The sequence below is a fragment of the Arvicanthis niloticus genome, chromosome 19, assembly GCF_011762505.2.
Source record: "Arvicanthis niloticus isolate mArvNil1 chromosome 19, mArvNil1.pat.X, whole genome shotgun sequence".
Lineage (NCBI taxonomy): Eukaryota > Metazoa > Chordata > Mammalia > Rodentia > Muridae > Arvicanthis > Arvicanthis niloticus.
This window is the reverse complement of record NC_047676.1, coordinates 30,270,824-30,287,989: the sequence shown is the minus strand read 5'-3', so window position 1 is coordinate 30,287,989 and position 17,166 is coordinate 30,270,824. Positions and strand designations below refer to the sequence as shown.

General features: G+C 40.4%; 1 protein-coding gene across 2 annotated transcripts in view; it reads left to right on the top strand.

The window, feature by feature from the left end:
* Lifr (LIF receptor subunit alpha) overlaps positions 1-17,166 on the top strand; it is a 113,183-nt gene that overhangs the window by 24,402 nt on the left and 71,615 nt on the right. The window lies entirely within an intron of this gene.

The window sequence follows — 17,166 nt, the reverse complement described above, 5'->3', positions numbered from 1 at the left end:
TTTGAAGAGAATAGGTATTAGGTCTCCTTGAAGGTCTGATAGAATTCTGCACTAAAACCATCTGGTCCCAGACTATTTTTGGTTGGGAGACTTTTAATGACTGCATCTATTTCTTTAGGAGTTATGTGACTGTTTAGATGGCTTATCTGTTCCTGATTTAATTTTGGAACCTGGTATCTGTCTAGAAATTTTTCCATTTCATCCAGATTTTCCAATTTTGTTAAGCATAGGCCTTTGTAGTAAGATGTGATAATTTTTTTTAAAATTTCCTCAGTTTCTTTTGTTATGTCTCCCTTTTCAGTTCTGATTTTATTAATTTGGATATTGTCTCTGTGCCCTTTGGTTAGTCTGGCTAAGGGTTTATCTATCTTGTTGATTTTCTCAAAGAACCAGCTCCTGGTTTTGTTGATATTTTGTATAGTTCTTTCTGTTTCTACTTGGTTGGTTTCAGCCCTGAGTTTGATTATTTCTTGCCGTCTACTACTTTTGGGTGTATTTTTCTTTTTGTTCTAAAGCTCTGAAAGTATTTTCAAAGGTTTAATTGAATACAGTTGTATGTAGTTCTATACATGTGTATAGTCTGTCTTTTTTTTTAAATGAGACAAATGATCTAAACAAATATTTCTCAAAATATATAAAGCAATGTCCAAGTATATGAAAATAAAATTTTAATATCACCAATCATCAACAAACTGTAGACTGTGGACCTGAGAGAAGGCTCACTGGGCTTGCTACACAAGCCTGACATCTAGAGTTCAAGCCCCTGAACCTATATGAGTAGTTGGATGTGATGGCTCTCATAGGTATTCCCAGCATTCTTATTGTGAGAGTGGAGGCAGGTGGAAATGGGAGAACTATCCAGAAGCTCATGGGCCAGCTATCCTGGACACACACACACAGACACACAGACACACACACACACACACACAGTCACATGTGAAAAAAATAAATAAGGAAAGTACATTTTCAAAAGGTAAAATAGTCTTTTTGTAAACAAACAGAGAAAAAATGGAAATTAAAACCCCAATGATAAAGCGTCTCATTCCAGCATTTGGCGAGTGGACACGGGAGACTGAGAATGCTAGGATAGCCATGGCTATTGTCTTAGTTACTTTTCTATTGCCTGGACTAATCACCATGACCAAGGTAACTTTCAAAAGAAAGTTTTTAATTTTGTAGCTTACATATTCAGAGGGTGAGTTCATGACTATCATGCCTGGAATAGCAGGCAGGCAGGCATAGCATTGGAGTAGGAACTAAGAACTTACAACTTGCCCCACAAGCATGAGGCAGAGAAAGAAAGCCTGCTGAATGAGCTTCAATTTTATCAGACAAATGCATTGTAGTTCACCTGTGGTTATGGAAGCAATTCAGGACTCTGTCCAGAGATCCATCCCTAGTTAAAGATGGAGTTTTCAGAGATCTGCTTTACTGATTTGCACAAGTGCAAGCTTGAACTACATCTGGATTTTACTTCAAGTCCCTCCCCCAACAGGCACGTAGGAAAACATCAGGTAGAAATAGTTATGTTATTGGTTATTTGATTTTTCTTATCAGAGACAACTAACCATTGTATCCAGGTAAGTCTCTGTCAACAGGATGATGTCGTGGTACTTGCCAAAAAAAGCTGTCTGATGTCACGTCAATGTGTTAAAAATGATGGCCAACCTGGACAGCCTTCACTGGAGGCTGTGCTGCACGTCATGCTTGGCACTTCCAGCTGTTTGCCTACTGAATGGTGTCCTGTTTCTATGGCTCTGAGTGCTGGCTCACATTACAGTCAAGTGGAAGCAAGAAAATTCAAGCAAGCGCTGCATCAAAAAATATGGCTGATGTAATTTCAGTTTTCTTTGTAGACAAAAAGAGCACAGGAAAGTACAAGCATTTCTGCCCTTCCCAGGGCTTTGACAGAAGGCAGTAGTAGAGACAGTGATATAGGCCCATCATGTTAGAACTAGAGACCGTGTGACCTTTACCATTGGGGAGAAGTTGTGTGGAGGTGCTGCTCTACAAAAAAGAGGAGACTGGAGGGTGGTGTGCTGACCCTAAGGGAACGGGGAAAGACAGCAGAGGTTATCAACCACTGTGTACTATGGCATTAGGTGAGTAGCATTCCAATACATGCAGTCAGCATCAGGAACTCTAGATAACTCTAGGCCAATGAATGTCTGGGTACATAGACTACATGTGGCTATGGAATGGTGGGAAAAAGAAAAGTTACATAGTCAGCCCTTGTGAGCAAATTATTTATATATATATATATATATATATATATATATATATATATAATTTGTGTGTATGTATATGTAACATATATGTATATATTAAATGTCATAATGGGAGCTAGTGAGACTTGCAGCAGGTTAAGGCACTTGCCAAACCTGACAACCTGAGTTTGAACTCCAGGACCCACACAGTGGAAGGAGAAAATGGACTCCTGAAAGTTAAGGTGTCCTCAAATATCTACATGTTTCCTCCAGCACACCTGTACTGCTGTCTTCACAAGTAAATAAATGTGAAATAAGAATAATAATAAGAAGAAGAAGAATAGTTTCGATGCCATAATAAAGCCCATTGTTTTGTACTTAGAATATTTTAATTTTAATTTTTAAAGAGGTAATTGAGCTCAGCAATAGAGTACTTGTCTGGCTAGCACAAGGCCCTAGGTAACACACACACACACACACACACACACACACACACTAATAACAACAACAACAATAATAGTAATAAACTTTTAATGATAACAAAAACTTTACTTTTTCTGCGTTTTTTTGTTTTGTTTTGTGTTTTGTTTTTTCAAGACAGGGTTTCTCTGTGTAGCCCTGGCTGACCTGGAACTCACTCTGTAGACCAGGCTGGCCTTCAACTCAGAAATCTACCTGCCTCTGCCTCCTAGGTGCTGGGATTAAAGGCGTGTGCCACCATTGCCCAGTTAATAAAAACTTTTGTAATCAATGGAAGTCAAGTGTAATCATGACATTATCTGATAAGATGGAGCATCGTATCTTGGGCACTGAACTTATAGGGGCTTAAAGGAGTTGTAAAATGATAGATAGATAGATAGGTAGATAGGTAGGTAGATAGATAGATAGATAGATAGATAGATAGATAGATAGATAGATAGATAAATGGGTAGTTGAGTGGGTAGGTGGGTGGATGTATAGACAGACAGACAGACAGACAGACAGACAGACAGACAGACAGACAGACAGACAGACGGGTGGGTGGATGGATGGATGGATAGATAGATAGATAGATAGATAGATAGATAGATACTTTTTTAAAAGCTTTAAAAACAAAAGGACAGTTGCTAAATCCTCAGGCAATCGGTTACCACTATGTTTGTGCTAGAGGCAGGAAAGGGGCCTCGTGCTCATCCACTGCCTCCTGCATGCCTATCAGGCCTGAGCTATCATAGAGAACTTACCCATTCATTTGTTCAAGTTTTCATTGAGTACCTTAGCCGGTGGAAGCAGAAAGATCAGGTCATAGGTCAGTATAGGAATAGTCAGAGGTAATGGTGATGGTGAGATAGGCCAGTAAGAGGTTCTTTGACACTCAAAATCTTAAGCTTGAAAGTGTATTCCTAAAGTAGAGAAGAGGAAGCAAGCTCAGAGAGGAAGTTGACAGTGTAGCATAGCTGAGAGACCAGGGTTAGGGTGTGTGCCCAAATCTCTTCCCCTTTCATGTTCCTCAGAACTTCTGTGTCCATTGAAGTGAAAACTCAGTATCAAGGAGATAAGATCAGGCTAGTTCTACTATTCTGAATGTCTGGAAGAAAGTGATGGCACTGGGTCATTCAAACCCAGCTGTAACCTTTTTCCTAAGGACATGGCTGGCCTTGAACATGCAACAGGATGGGCCTGTAGTTGGAGGGTATATTTAAGTAGAGATGATACACAAGAGTGTGTAATACCCTGCATTTTCTAGCTCAATATACCGACTGACCCATCTCATGGGTCTAAAATTGTGTTTTGAAATAGTGAATATATATATATATATATATATTCATATATTCATATATATATATATATATATATATATATTGAAAGACCAACTTTTTACTGATTATTTTTACTTAAACAACAATGAAATAGAAACTATCTTTGTAGAATGTATATTGCCTTAGGCATTATAAGCAATCTAGAGATAGATTTAAACTACCCATATATATATATATGTGTGTGTGTGTGTGTGTGTGTGTGTGTGTGTGTGTGTGTGTATTTAAAGTTCTATGTATTTTATATAAGAGATTTAGGATTCTATAGGGGGGTCTGGGAACCAATTCCTCTTAGATACCAAGAGATGAAGGTCTACATTTTTCTTGGGCATATATCTCTCAGACAGAAAGACACAGGCTGTCTTGATAAGATAAAAAAATAAATAATAAAACAATGTATATAGATATTATGAAAATAAAGGCCAGAATAAAAGACAACTACAGAGCTAGGTATAGGAAAGGCGGTCACTGAGGGTATAGCTTAAGCTGAGTGAAGTTTAAGCCAAGGAGAATGATGGAGGTACACATGTAAGCTGTAGAAACTACTATGTGTGTTGGGATAGTGCTGGGGATATAAGACCTATACTGGGAATTAGGAAGACATGAGTTTAAATCTCGAATGCCAAAAGTGACTGCACAACAGAGTGTGTCACCTGGCAGCTCAGAGCCTGAACTTTACATCACAGGAAAACCAGGCTGTTAAGCAGGTTAAATCCACTCATTCGCGTGTAGATTGACTAACTGCCTATGTGGAGTTGCCCTGGAGAAAACAAAAGAGAAAGGAAGGTTCTTGTCCTGTTGGTCCTTCCGTAGGATTTGACCGAGGAAGAGCACAGTAAAGATGGAGCACATGATTCCAAATATGATGAAGGCCTGGGGGATCTGGGAGGAATTTCTGAGGCCACTAGACTGGAGTCAGGACAAAGACTAGGGAGGTGGAGAGGGATTCCAGGAAATGTCACAGCTTGACCGAATCCTGTGCAGAATGAGGAGTTCAGAATGTGTTGGGGAAAGAGAGGTGTGATAGTCACAGGTGGTGACATGCAATTCTAACCCTACAGCTATGGAGACAGAGGGGGCAGGGTGGGTTAGGGAGACTCCTGAGGCCATTTTAGCAAAATCAGTGAGGTTTGGTTTCAAGGAAAGACCCTGTTTCAAAAATGAGGTGGCAAGCAAAGAAGGAAGACAGAGGTTGGAACAGTATGAAGCAGAGTTGGAGGAAACAAGAGAGCTGGAACAGGCGGAGCTTGGAGGTAAAGGACTCTGCCTTGATTCCTTTGTAAGCATTTTAAGTGGAAGATAAAAGGATGGCTGAAGGGGAGTGGTTAAAAAGCATTGGGTAAGCATAACAATATAGGCTGATTTGGGAATTTACATTTCCACGTCCACGAATGCTTTCATTTGCATATGCAAATAATAAGTTGAAGGACTACTGGAGAACTTCAGTAAATATGAAATTATTTCAGTGTAACCATTGAATGGATGAAGCTATCAACAGGAACTTACACAATTAATACATCATGAAAAATAAGATGTCTGACACTAATTCCCTTTACACTTAGTTTGGTAGGTCTCCATTCTAGAAACAATTGCTAATGTTGGCTGAAGGTTGATTGTACACTGGAGTGTGGTCTAAGTGCTATGCAAGAGGCATAGTCTGTCATTTAATTGTCATTACAATGACCCAGAGATGTAAAGCTTAAGTTATCCGCAGTTTTTGTTTTTGTTTTGTTTTGTTTTGTTTTGTTTTGTTTTGTTTTGTTTAATGAGGAATAGACACTAGAAAGTCCTCTGGTCTCCTGACCCGGTATCACCCAGTTTGTAAACAGAATTAAGATTTATCCATGGGCGCAGATTCTAGCTCACCAATTCTCAATGACTCCTTTTCCAAAACAAGGTCACCAACAACACAAACATCTGGCTAGTCTGAATGGATAAATCAATTGTGCATTACGCATTAATCTCTCGTGAGTTGGTCAGTATGACTCTGTTCTCTAGGGTTCCATTCTCTTCCAGTGAACTAATAAAATAATCCAAACTGCAAAGCCAGCTGTGGATCAAGGGCTAGACCACAAGGAGGATGGTGGGAGAGGAGGTTAGGAAGGAAACAGAAGCTAAACTGTGCAGTTCTTGATAGCGCGTAGATATACTGAATTGTTTCCTAAGGCAAAAAGTGGACCTGTTTAGAACGAGATGCTGAGGGGTACTTTAATAATGACTATCGAGTACAATCTAGTCTTACATAGATGGCTTGAATAATTTATTCTCTTTAATAATAGACAAATATAAAGGAGGCTTAAACTATAGCAATAAAATAATGTGTTACTAAATAAAACAATATTTTGTTTATGATAGACTACAGACACAGAATAGAGCTTGGTCCGGAAGTATTCATGGGCATTGCCCTGCAGGCACAGGATGAGTGACTTTAACCTCCCTTTTGAGATGTTAAAGTTTCAGGTAAAGACTCACACTAACAGGCAAAGGGTAAATGACTTTGACCTTGCTAAATGCTTTGTCTCCTTTTTGAGACAAAATGAAGATGTTGTTTCAGGAAAAGAAATACACTTAAAGAAATCTAAATGTGATATCCACCCCCAAACTTTCCAGAGTTGTTTTGTCGTGGTGACATTTTTTTTCCATCTAACACTAACAAATCACTGTAACATTTCATACATTAAAATTATATCATAACATAATACTGTGCACTCTACAGTACAAACTCATGATGCCTCATATTTGACCCTGGATTGTGTATAACTCAACTCTAGGGCAAAAGAAAAGGGGGATTGGAGCATATTATTTATTTGTTTCTTGAGAACATTCCTTACTTCATGGCAACTGGCTATGGATGTGGTCAGTAGGCTCTGAACCTGATCACTGATTTTTATTGACTATCAATATTTAATGCTTATCTTTTGAAGATCACGTCCTAGTCTGAACCCATGTTCTGAAGTGACTTGTACTTGAACAACTCAGTAGACATACAGTGTCTATAGATGTGGCCCATTCAGAAAGCAGCAGGGCTCATTCATTTAAAAAATTTCCAATTCTTAGTTCACAGTGTGGTGCATAAAAAATAATTTAATTAAATATCTTTTGAGTAAATTATTAACAATACAATTGTGTAAGTAATTGTGGTAATTACTTGTCCTCATATGAAAAATTTAATTATAAGTCAAAGAAAATGTTATACCAAATCATGATAAATTTTAAGGAAAAACAAAATTCCTTCTTTTTTTTTTTTCTGACAAGATTTAACAAGTTAGGTCTATTTTGGTCCAAATTATACATACTGAAGGAAACAGCATCTTTTGGCTGAAATGGGTAATGTGATTGAGTAATTTTGTCCTTCAAGAACTTGGATAAGTTAGTGAGAATTAGGCAAGTCACTTAATCTCCTTGTTTTCTTGTCCCCTGGACTAAGAAATCTCTAGGGTTGTTTTCCGTTTGCAAGTGTCTGTGAATCTATTCATTTATAAATATGATGCTTTGTGCTTTTCAAAAAAAATTTCCACACTGGAAAACTGCATAATCTTCATTATAAAACCAGGTCTCCGTCCAGATTGAAAGGGCCCCAGGAAAGACAGAATTCCAGAGTGTTTTGCAAGAAAATCTTCACTCATTAAAGAATGTTCCTGGGAGAAAACAAGAGCCCTGTGAACAGATTTCCCCACAGAGCAGCTGTGAAAGGGCCCTTCATTGAGGTCATGAATCTCAGTAACAACAGCACTCAGGGTGAGACCATGGGCAACTACAGGAGTTGGTGATGTGGGCGGGCCCTTTATATAACTAACGTTATGCCTTTTGTAATCTCTAGGTATATAGCCATGCTCCAACACTTGTCTGTATACTTATGAAGGGCAGCCATTGCTCTAGTATTTACTTAGGCTAATTCATTTGATACCAACTATTCTTATTACCATAACCTTAAAGGTGAACAAGTTGAAACATAACATGTTTCATTTGCTTAGAGTTCTAGACCTATTAAAGGATGGATCCAATTTTGAATATAAATGGTTTGGGTCTAGAATATTTCCTTTCAATCATTCCTCAGGGTGTCATCTAGGACTGGAAAAAATTGGGATGACCCAAGACAAGCTGACATCCTGAGTGGCTGTTGTCTGCTATGAGATTAGGGACTAAAGGAGACTAAATAACACTGGCATGCTGCTGATCTTACCCAACCGACGAGTCACTCTGGGTAGAATGTAATGGGAACTTGAATAGAAGTGGAGGCAAGAGAGGAAGGTGGCATTTGAACTAGTCCTAAAGAATAGGCTTTTGCTAAGTAAAGTAGGAGGAGAGAGTCTCAGGTTGGACTGTGGAATTTAGCTTGCTTGCTCAGATTATAAAACAAGCATTAGGTGGGTGGTTTGTGGTTATTAGAAGGCCCTGAGTGCTGTGGTATTACACAGCACAGACTTCTGCTATTCTGTAGGCAATATGGAACCACTTGGCTTTGACCATGGGGTGTTACTCTGATGATGGAATATCAGACAGTAGGCTAAGTGAGTGGAACGAGAAATTAAACCAGGATAGCTCTAGTGACAAATTCAAAAAGTGGCAGTGTGGCAGATGCCATGAGATGGGTGCCAAGAGTTCCCCTTCAAGAATAATGGCCTTACTATTCAAGTCACTGGGAAGGCTGCCAGCAAAGATCCCTCAGCTGTCAACTCCCTTCACCCAAGGCCACGCCTTCGTCCTCCGAGGGTTTTGCTGGATGATTGATTACTGTTTGGGGTATGGAGGACTCTGCCTTTCATCACAACCCAGGACAGCTCTAGGGGTCATCCCAGCTATAAAACTCAAGGCGTGCTGGTTGCTGATGACCTTTCTTTGCCAGATCTTGTCTCATTCCCTTCTCCATGACAGATTCTACTGGGAACATTTCTTAAAAACCTCTATACAGGCTCCTGACTGGGAGACTATGTCTTGAGAAATCCCCTCTGCCCTTGAAGAGCTACAGCATGTACCATAGCAACTAAAGCCCAGGTGAACAGGCATCTAGGCTGGGATCCAGAAAGTGATGGACAGGCTTAAGTAGTGGTGGTGCTCCTCCAGGGGACCTAGAATGATGCTCATCAAAAGCAGGGAGATCTCTCACCCAGACAACCTTTCCAATCCATTAACCATAGACGGACCAGGGGAATTTATCTTTCAAATACCCCCATTATGTACAGAGAAAATTGAAAATCCTAGAGGCTAACAATGTTCTATCTAATCTGGTCCCCAGATATCCTTCAAGCTCCTCATGCCTGCTAGGCTCCAGCTAGGCCTTTCTGGCAGGTCTAGAACACACTCAGCACATGCTTGCTTATGCTCCAGATATTTCCATGGCTGCTGCTCTCTGCCACATAGCCCTCTCTACCCCAAACTGTCCCATTTGAAGCAGCAAGCCTTTCATTATTCCTTAAATGTACTTAATTTCTTCTCCAAAAATGCTTGTTTCAAGTTGATAATGATCCGTCATTCATCTTTGTGTTTATGTGCTATTAGTGTCTCTCTTTAGAACATAAGGTCATGAGTGGCAGAACCTTGTGAACCCCTCAGCTTTCATACCCCTGGTCAGGAACACACTGAGTTCATGAGTTAATGAAAGGCTGGGGCTTAGGCAGAGTGTGTTTTCAGTAGAGAATGTGATTCCAACTTTGAATGTATTGAGGCTAAATAGTCTTTACAGTACAGCAGTCAGAGTTGATGTTTACAAGACAGTTCAGTTTCCTTGATAAAGACAGAGAGGTATAAAGCTTCTTAGAGTGAGTGAATTGTGGAATATGTAGGAGGTAGTGCCTCCTAACTACCATTGCTGGCTTGTTCTTTTAAAAAGCTTTGTGAATTAAAAAACAAATAATCATATTCTGTCTTCCTTCCTTCCTTCCTTTCTTTCTTTCTTTTCTTTTCTTTTCTTTTTTTTTTTTTTTTTTTTTTTTTTTTTTTTTTTTTTTTTTTTGTTTTTTGACAGGGTTTCTCTGTGTAGTCCTGGCTGTCCTGAAACTCACTCTGTAGACCAGGCTGGCCTCAAACTCAGAAATCCACCTGCTTCTGCCTCCCAAGTGAGTGCTGGGATTAAAGGCATGCACCACCACTGCCCAGCCATATTCTTTCAATAAAACAAAAGCTAGTATAGGCAGGATTAATAAAAGGGAAATGAATAACTGATTAAAAAAAAAAAAAAAAACCCAACAACAAAACAGTGGCTAAAAGCTGGGTGGTAGAGGCACAGGCCTTTAGTCCCAGCACTTGAGAGGCAGAAGCAGGCAAATCTCTGAGTTTGAGGCTAGCCTGATCTACAGAGTGATTTCAGGACAGCTAATGGTACACAAAAAAAAAAAAAAAAAAAAAAAACCCTGTCTTGAGCAACAACAACAAAAACCAAAATCAAAACAACAGCTAAAGGAGAGAAGGATCAGAAGGGACTCACTGTCTAGTCTAACTACAGTCTAGAAGATCAGGCTGGTTCATCTCCAAGGAGCCAAATGATGACCCCAGAGTTTAGCTCTTCACTCCTCTCCTCTGTTCTTTTCTGCTCTGAGCTGACTAAATTATGAGGAAGACTCTTTTCAGAGGAACCCTATGACAGGTGGCTCACCAGTCAATGTTGGAATTTTTTCATCCACAGACCTAGTGCTGCTTACTTTGGGCACCACTGTTTCTGATCAAGGGACAGTTTGCCACAGATGATCGATGGTCTTTCCAATTTCCCCAGTGATTTCACTGTTGTGGTGTGGAATTAGCCATGACCAGAGTTTTTACACTATGGAAACTGGCCAGTGCTACAAATCAAGGATATCACCCCTTGGAGACCTTGTGTTCTGCCACATCACTTACTGGTTACGTGACCACTCTGAAGGCATGGAGGTCATGGGTGGTTTGAATGAGAATGGCTTGCAATGTAAGTGGGGTCTGTCAACTTTCGTCATATAAATAGACAGCATCAACAAAGTCAATGAGTGTGTTGAATATTGAATTTAGAAGTCTAATGACAATGCCACATTTTTTATCCTTCGTGCTTCTGCATGAATGTTGTCATTTCTTCCTTTTGTGTCATATGAAGGCATTGCCTGTGCCCATCACAGTTTCTTGTGGTAGAATCTTTCTCCACTCTCTTCCTGTATGAAAAATCATGGTAGTGTTTCTGCCAGTACATGGGGGGGGGGGGGGGGGGATCTTCACTAGTCGAGCAGATATACTGAAAGTTACACTGAGATAACACTGGTAGGGCTTTATTCTTCAACTGAAGTTCTTTTTAATTTCTAAAAATGAGCAAACCTGTAGTATTTCAACACTCGGCAAAACCTGAGTATTGAAAACCCAGTGAACCCTAACGGCAAACACCCCTGCTTTTGAATCATGATTCTGTCAAATTTCCCTGCTGCTAAATCACTTGGTGTGAAATTAAGACGGAAAGACAGAGAACAAACTAGTTCACTAAGCCCAGTGAAGCATCAAAGGATGCCCCTGGCTTTAGCAGATTTCCAGTATAAAGTATGAAGACGTTTTCAAGTTGAAAAAAGAAAACCTTGGGTTTCCCCAAAGGTGCATAACAGTGTGAGAGTCTCAGTCATGGATGGGGGATGGGAAAGGTTCTACAGAGAAACAATGCTGAGCCCAAAGAAGTAGCAGCCCATCTGTGTTGACATATAATAGTATTTGAACCAGGGTGATGGGGATAGGTCAGTCTGTAAGGACTTCCCGTGCATATGTCGGGACCTCAGTCAGATTCCCAGCACTCACACAGCAACAACAACAATAATAAAACTCCCCAAATAATAAAACTTGGGCATGGGGGGTGTATACTTGAAATCCCAATGCTAAGAAAGCAAGGCAGGAGGATTCATGGGAATCAGTGGTTAACCTGTGTAGCCTCATTGACAATCACAGTGAGAGACCTGCCTTCCAAAACTATGGTGGACAGGATAGCACCCAAGGTTGACCCCTGTCCTTTGCACAATGTACATGAGCCACAAAACCATATATTCACAGGTGCGCACTGAGCTACACACACACACACACACACACACACACACACACACACACCTACCTGAAGCAGGAATGCACAAGACAAACAGTAGACTCTTACTAATGAAGACCAAGGAAAGGAACAAAATGGATTGTGGGTGGTTAGGATTGTCAACTTGATAGAATCTAGAACCATGGTGGAGACATGGTCTGGGCATGTCTGTAAGGGAAAGATTGGTTAACTGAAGTGGGAAGACCCATCCTGAGTGTAGGCTGTGGAATTCTGTGGCCTGGGTCCCGGCATTGCATACAGAGGAGAAAGTGGGCTGGGTAGCTATATTCATCCTTCTCAGCATCCTGACTACAGATGCAGTGTGACAAACTCGATCTCCTGCCGCCATAATTTCCCCACCACTAAGGACTGTACCCCCAAAGTGTGAGCTAAAACCAACCTTTTCTTCCTAAGGCTGCTCTATCACAACAATGAGGCTAGTAACCAACACATGGACTAGAGAGAAACAGAAAGGAATTCTGAGCATAGCCTTTGGGAACAGCAAAGCTAGAACCAAACTACATCAAAGCTTTAACTGAACAGGTAGCTCCTTGTGACAGCCTGGAGAAGCTAGACAGGTTAGGAGGAGCTAGCAGCCGGTCATAACAGCCATAACCCTACCTCCTAGGGTAGAGTCCAGAAGGCATTGGGAGAGTGAGTTAGAGGCCCAAATGCAGTGGTTATGTGGTCTTAGGCAAGTGACTGAACATCTTTACCTTTGTAATAAATAAAAATAAACATCCACACCCACACCCACCCACACCACCACCACCACTACCACCACCAACAACCCAGAAAGCCCAAATAAACAAAGCCCCCAAACAGATGACATCCGTTCCTACAGTTGACTCCAGAGCTATAGGGTGAGATTGGTACCTAAGAGGCCATGATTGCCTGGTAAATATAAATGCTCATTACTGTTATTAAATGCTTGTTATTATGATCCAGTGACCAAGGAGCCCGAGACCCGCTTTTAGCCCATGTCTTCCTAATCGCTGTAAATAATGATGATGATGTCGGGATTCTATTGCTGTGTATAAATCTTTGTCGATCTATTTCTTTGAGCTCTTGACTCTTCATCGGCAGGAAGAGAACAGTGACTCTGGCAAAAAAACTATGACAAGAAGAGAACACCGGGTTACTAAGCCATGGATGTGACCTCTCACCCTGAGGACACCCACGAAGCTGTTTTTCTTTCCTAAATTAAAGCCAATGAGACTAGACTTTGTGGGTTCTGATGGCATTCATTTCGCAGTCAGGCTTGGTCCACAATTTGAGCCTAAGACTTGGTAATTAAACAAAATATCTTGGGCATGCCAGAGAAGAAAAAAAAAATCCAAGCTACAGACTTTTCTTCTGAGAGCAGTGACCTCTGTTACCTTATGGGCCAGTGGGAAAACCAACCACGCAAATGTCCCTGTTTACCAGAGCTGTCATAGTGATGGCCACTTTTGTTTTCCGATAGGGGACCAGGCGGTGTACTAGATTAGGTACCTGAAGAAATCCAGAGGGACATCCCTGCTATTTAAATTAATTATTTAACTCAGTCCTATTTTTCCAGCCACCCAGTGTTTCAGTGACCTTGAGTCACGCCTGCTGGCAAAAGTGTAACTATTGAAGTCTTCACAGTCAGAAACTGCAAACAAAAGCTCACTTTCTTACTGCTGTTTCTGGTTTTACACAGAATGGTGAAGTCTATGAATTAAGTGTATTAGTTAGAATAATATATTCAGGGATTTAAGGAATTTGGGTCAGGTTTTTATATCAACCCCCACTACCTTTTGCTGGACCTCAGCTCAATCCTTTAATCTTCTGGCTTCTTGCTCCATCTGTAAGAGAGATGCCTCTGGCAAGGCACTAAGTGCAGTTAGCTGTAGGAATAAATTAAATAATGGACTTAATATAACCACGGAGAATGGAGCAAATTGCTCTTTTGTGGGATCCATTAGCTCAGCTGAGAATATTAGCACAGGGCTCTGAGTGTATGATTGATGTAAGAAGTAAGAAAGCATCCATTTTCATTCTGTGCTTTGCCCTGAAATGACATTGGTAACAGATAAATATGAAGGGGGATGGAGAAGGGAGGAACAGAGAAGTGCTTGGTAAATGAGCCGGAGGAGGGCCATACGGAAGGGAGGAAGATGTGGGCTAAGAGACAGGTATGGAGACAGCAGGAGGGGAGGATGAAGAAAGAGGAAGAGGAGAAGAAAGAGAAAAAAAGAGAGAAAGAGGAAGGAAGGAAGGAAGGAAAGAAGAGAGGAAGGAAGGAAGGAAGGAAGGAAGGAAGGAAGGAAGGAAGGAAGGAAGAAAGGAAGGAAGGAAGGAAGGAGAGAGGCAGCTATAGAGGTAGACCAGAAATCGAGGTTGCTAAGAAGAACGGGAAGGATGTGAAGTGAAGATTCTAATCAGACCAGAGCTTACTGGAACCTAGAGGAAAGGAAGAGAGGATGAGGAAAGACAGGAAGGGTTTATTCCCCAAGGTTATCCCTGCTTTCCTTTCAGAGGCTTCCTCAGCTTGCTACTTTTCCCCAGTGAATCTTAAGTTAGGGCTTCTGGCTCAGGAACTTAGCTTTAGCAACCTGAGGCAGTTAACTTTCCCCAGTTTAAATGCTTGACCTACTAGACTGGTCTCTAGGTGCCTCCAGGTGATAGCAGACAGTACGAGGAAGTGTAGGAAGGATACTCTGTAGGCATCTCAGCCATACCCACTCAGGCCTCATGTAACCTCAGGCTTTGCCCTCTCTGGACAGCTGGCTGTTCTAACCACTACCCCACCTAGCACCTCTGCGCTCAGGTGGTGTGTTAATCTAAAAGGAAAATGATGCTGAGATTCATAGCATATATCACTTGTGTGCGATGCGAATATGCCATGCATCTTCACAAAAGGATGTTGCCGCAGTGTGCACTAAAGACAATGCATTGTGGGTAGAAAAAAACCCGCCTGGTCAAGGAAACTATAGCAAAATCAGCACAGCATAACTTTCTCCTGATTGAGATTATGATTTCTTGTACTAGACAGTGACAGTTATGAAAACGTCCACTTCCCTGACTTCATGGCTATGGGGAAGCTTGGAGTTCAATTTTGTATTTATATCCTATTATTAGCCTCAACCAGGTGGATTATTATTATTATTATTAATGTTTGTCTATGTAATAATCTATGTAATAATCAGAGGATAAACAAAATCATTTCAGTCAGTGCTGTGCTAGAGACATAATGAATTAGTTACTAACGTATTCTATGTGATACCCCTGAAATCATTTTATCTGAAAGAGAATATATTTGAGATAGGATTCTGGGAAGATACTTAGTTTCATGGTGTTTATCGCTTTTTTTTTTTTTAACATGTCCCTTAAATAGCAGTCCAAACCACTTTGGGGAAAGAATATCAAATCTAGAGCAAATGAGCTGATTCCCCTCATATGTCTTCTTACAGGGATCTAATTAAAGTTTTGAATCTTGTCCAAAACTGTACTCTGAAATAAACCAGTTTAAACCTACATTCATCAGCCGAGCTTGAAATGAGGGGTGGTTTCGCTCATTTCACCCACTTGCCAGTGAAGAACTGAGCTCAATTTGTAGATTCTTATCTGGTTCCAACATTTTCTTCCAGGAATACAGCATACCTTCCTTGTCTTGCTGATTGACAAGTTCTATACATATGAGGTCATTCAACAAAAGCAGCTGTCTGAAGGGCCAAGATGCTGAGATTTAAAAACAACCTCCCATCTTGTCAGTTTTGCTGCTGGGTTTTTTGTTTTTTGTTTTTTTTTTTTTTTGTTCTGAGACGGACAAAACCTTTTGATTCCAGAAAGTTTATTATGGGTTATCATCATGATTTAAAAAAAAAAAATTCCTATAGAGAACATTAGAGGAGGAAGAAGAGGAGGAGGAAGAAGAGGAGGAAGAAGAAGAAGAGGAAGAAGAGGAGGAGGAAGAGGAGGAATAAACAGAACAAAAGGCAGGGAGACTAGCCAATTGCTGGGCAGAAGACTATGAGTCTTCAACACAAAGTAATGAAATGAGAAGAAACCATTGTTACACTGTGTTACACTTCGGTATCTCAGTGCCTCCATGCCTATTCCATTTCAGCTTGTCCAACAACTGACATGTTTACCTTTAATTTTGCTATTTATTATCTCAACGTCATTATTTATTTGATGGACGTTTATAAAGACATGTCAGGTTTGTCGTATTACGCAATATAAATAGCAAACAATCATTATAGCATCTCACGAAAATGCAATTCTTAGGTTCTACATAGCGTGATATTTAAAAACAGAAAAGGTAGACAAAAAATGGGCTTCATCCACAGCACTCGAAATTGAGCTGTAACTCCTTTAAGAATCCATACTGGTTAATTTACTTTTTTTTTTTTTTTTTTTTTAACACAAGATGATAAAAAGAATTCACTCTGGCCACCACTGATTACAGAGTCTTAGTAAATACCTTCATGTGATTTATGGACTGGTCCTATCCAATATTGCTAATGTTATTTTAAAAGCGGTTTATTTAAAACAAATAATATCTATTTTGTGTAAATATGAAACTCATACTTTCTCGTGGAGAAGTGTGCATACTGCATCTCTCCTAACCATTCCACAGTGTAAAGAAGGCATTACGGAACCCGACAAGTTGTGACAACTTCCCAAGCTCTTTCCTGTCAAAGAAGTGGGTTTTTCTGTGATGCACAAGCTTTTTTTCCAGGTAGCTCTTCTCCGTCCCCATAGAAGGACACCTAGGCAATGTGTTTTTACGATCATGTGCTTTGTACAATTTGGAAATGTAAGGTAACTTAACCACTATGCCTGAGACAGAGGTCTCTTTCCAGCTGCATGGCCTCTTTGTTCCACCGTGCGCTGTGTGGTGCTGGGCCATGTTGGATATTCTCATTTGTTTTGTTTTGTTTTCTCTTTTAAGAGGGCCACCCAAACTGCATAAATTTCAGGCCCCACGAAACTTGCATCTGTTCCTACATGTGGGAACTGAACCCAGTTCACAGGTGTGCTGTGAGGATTAAATAGCAAATGCATGTCAAGAGAGCAAGGCCACTGAGGTCAGCATTCTACACAAGGAGAAAATCATGTTGTTGTCTGAGGTTTATTTATTTATTTATTTATTTTTCCATGCAAAGGATGCTAGGTCCTG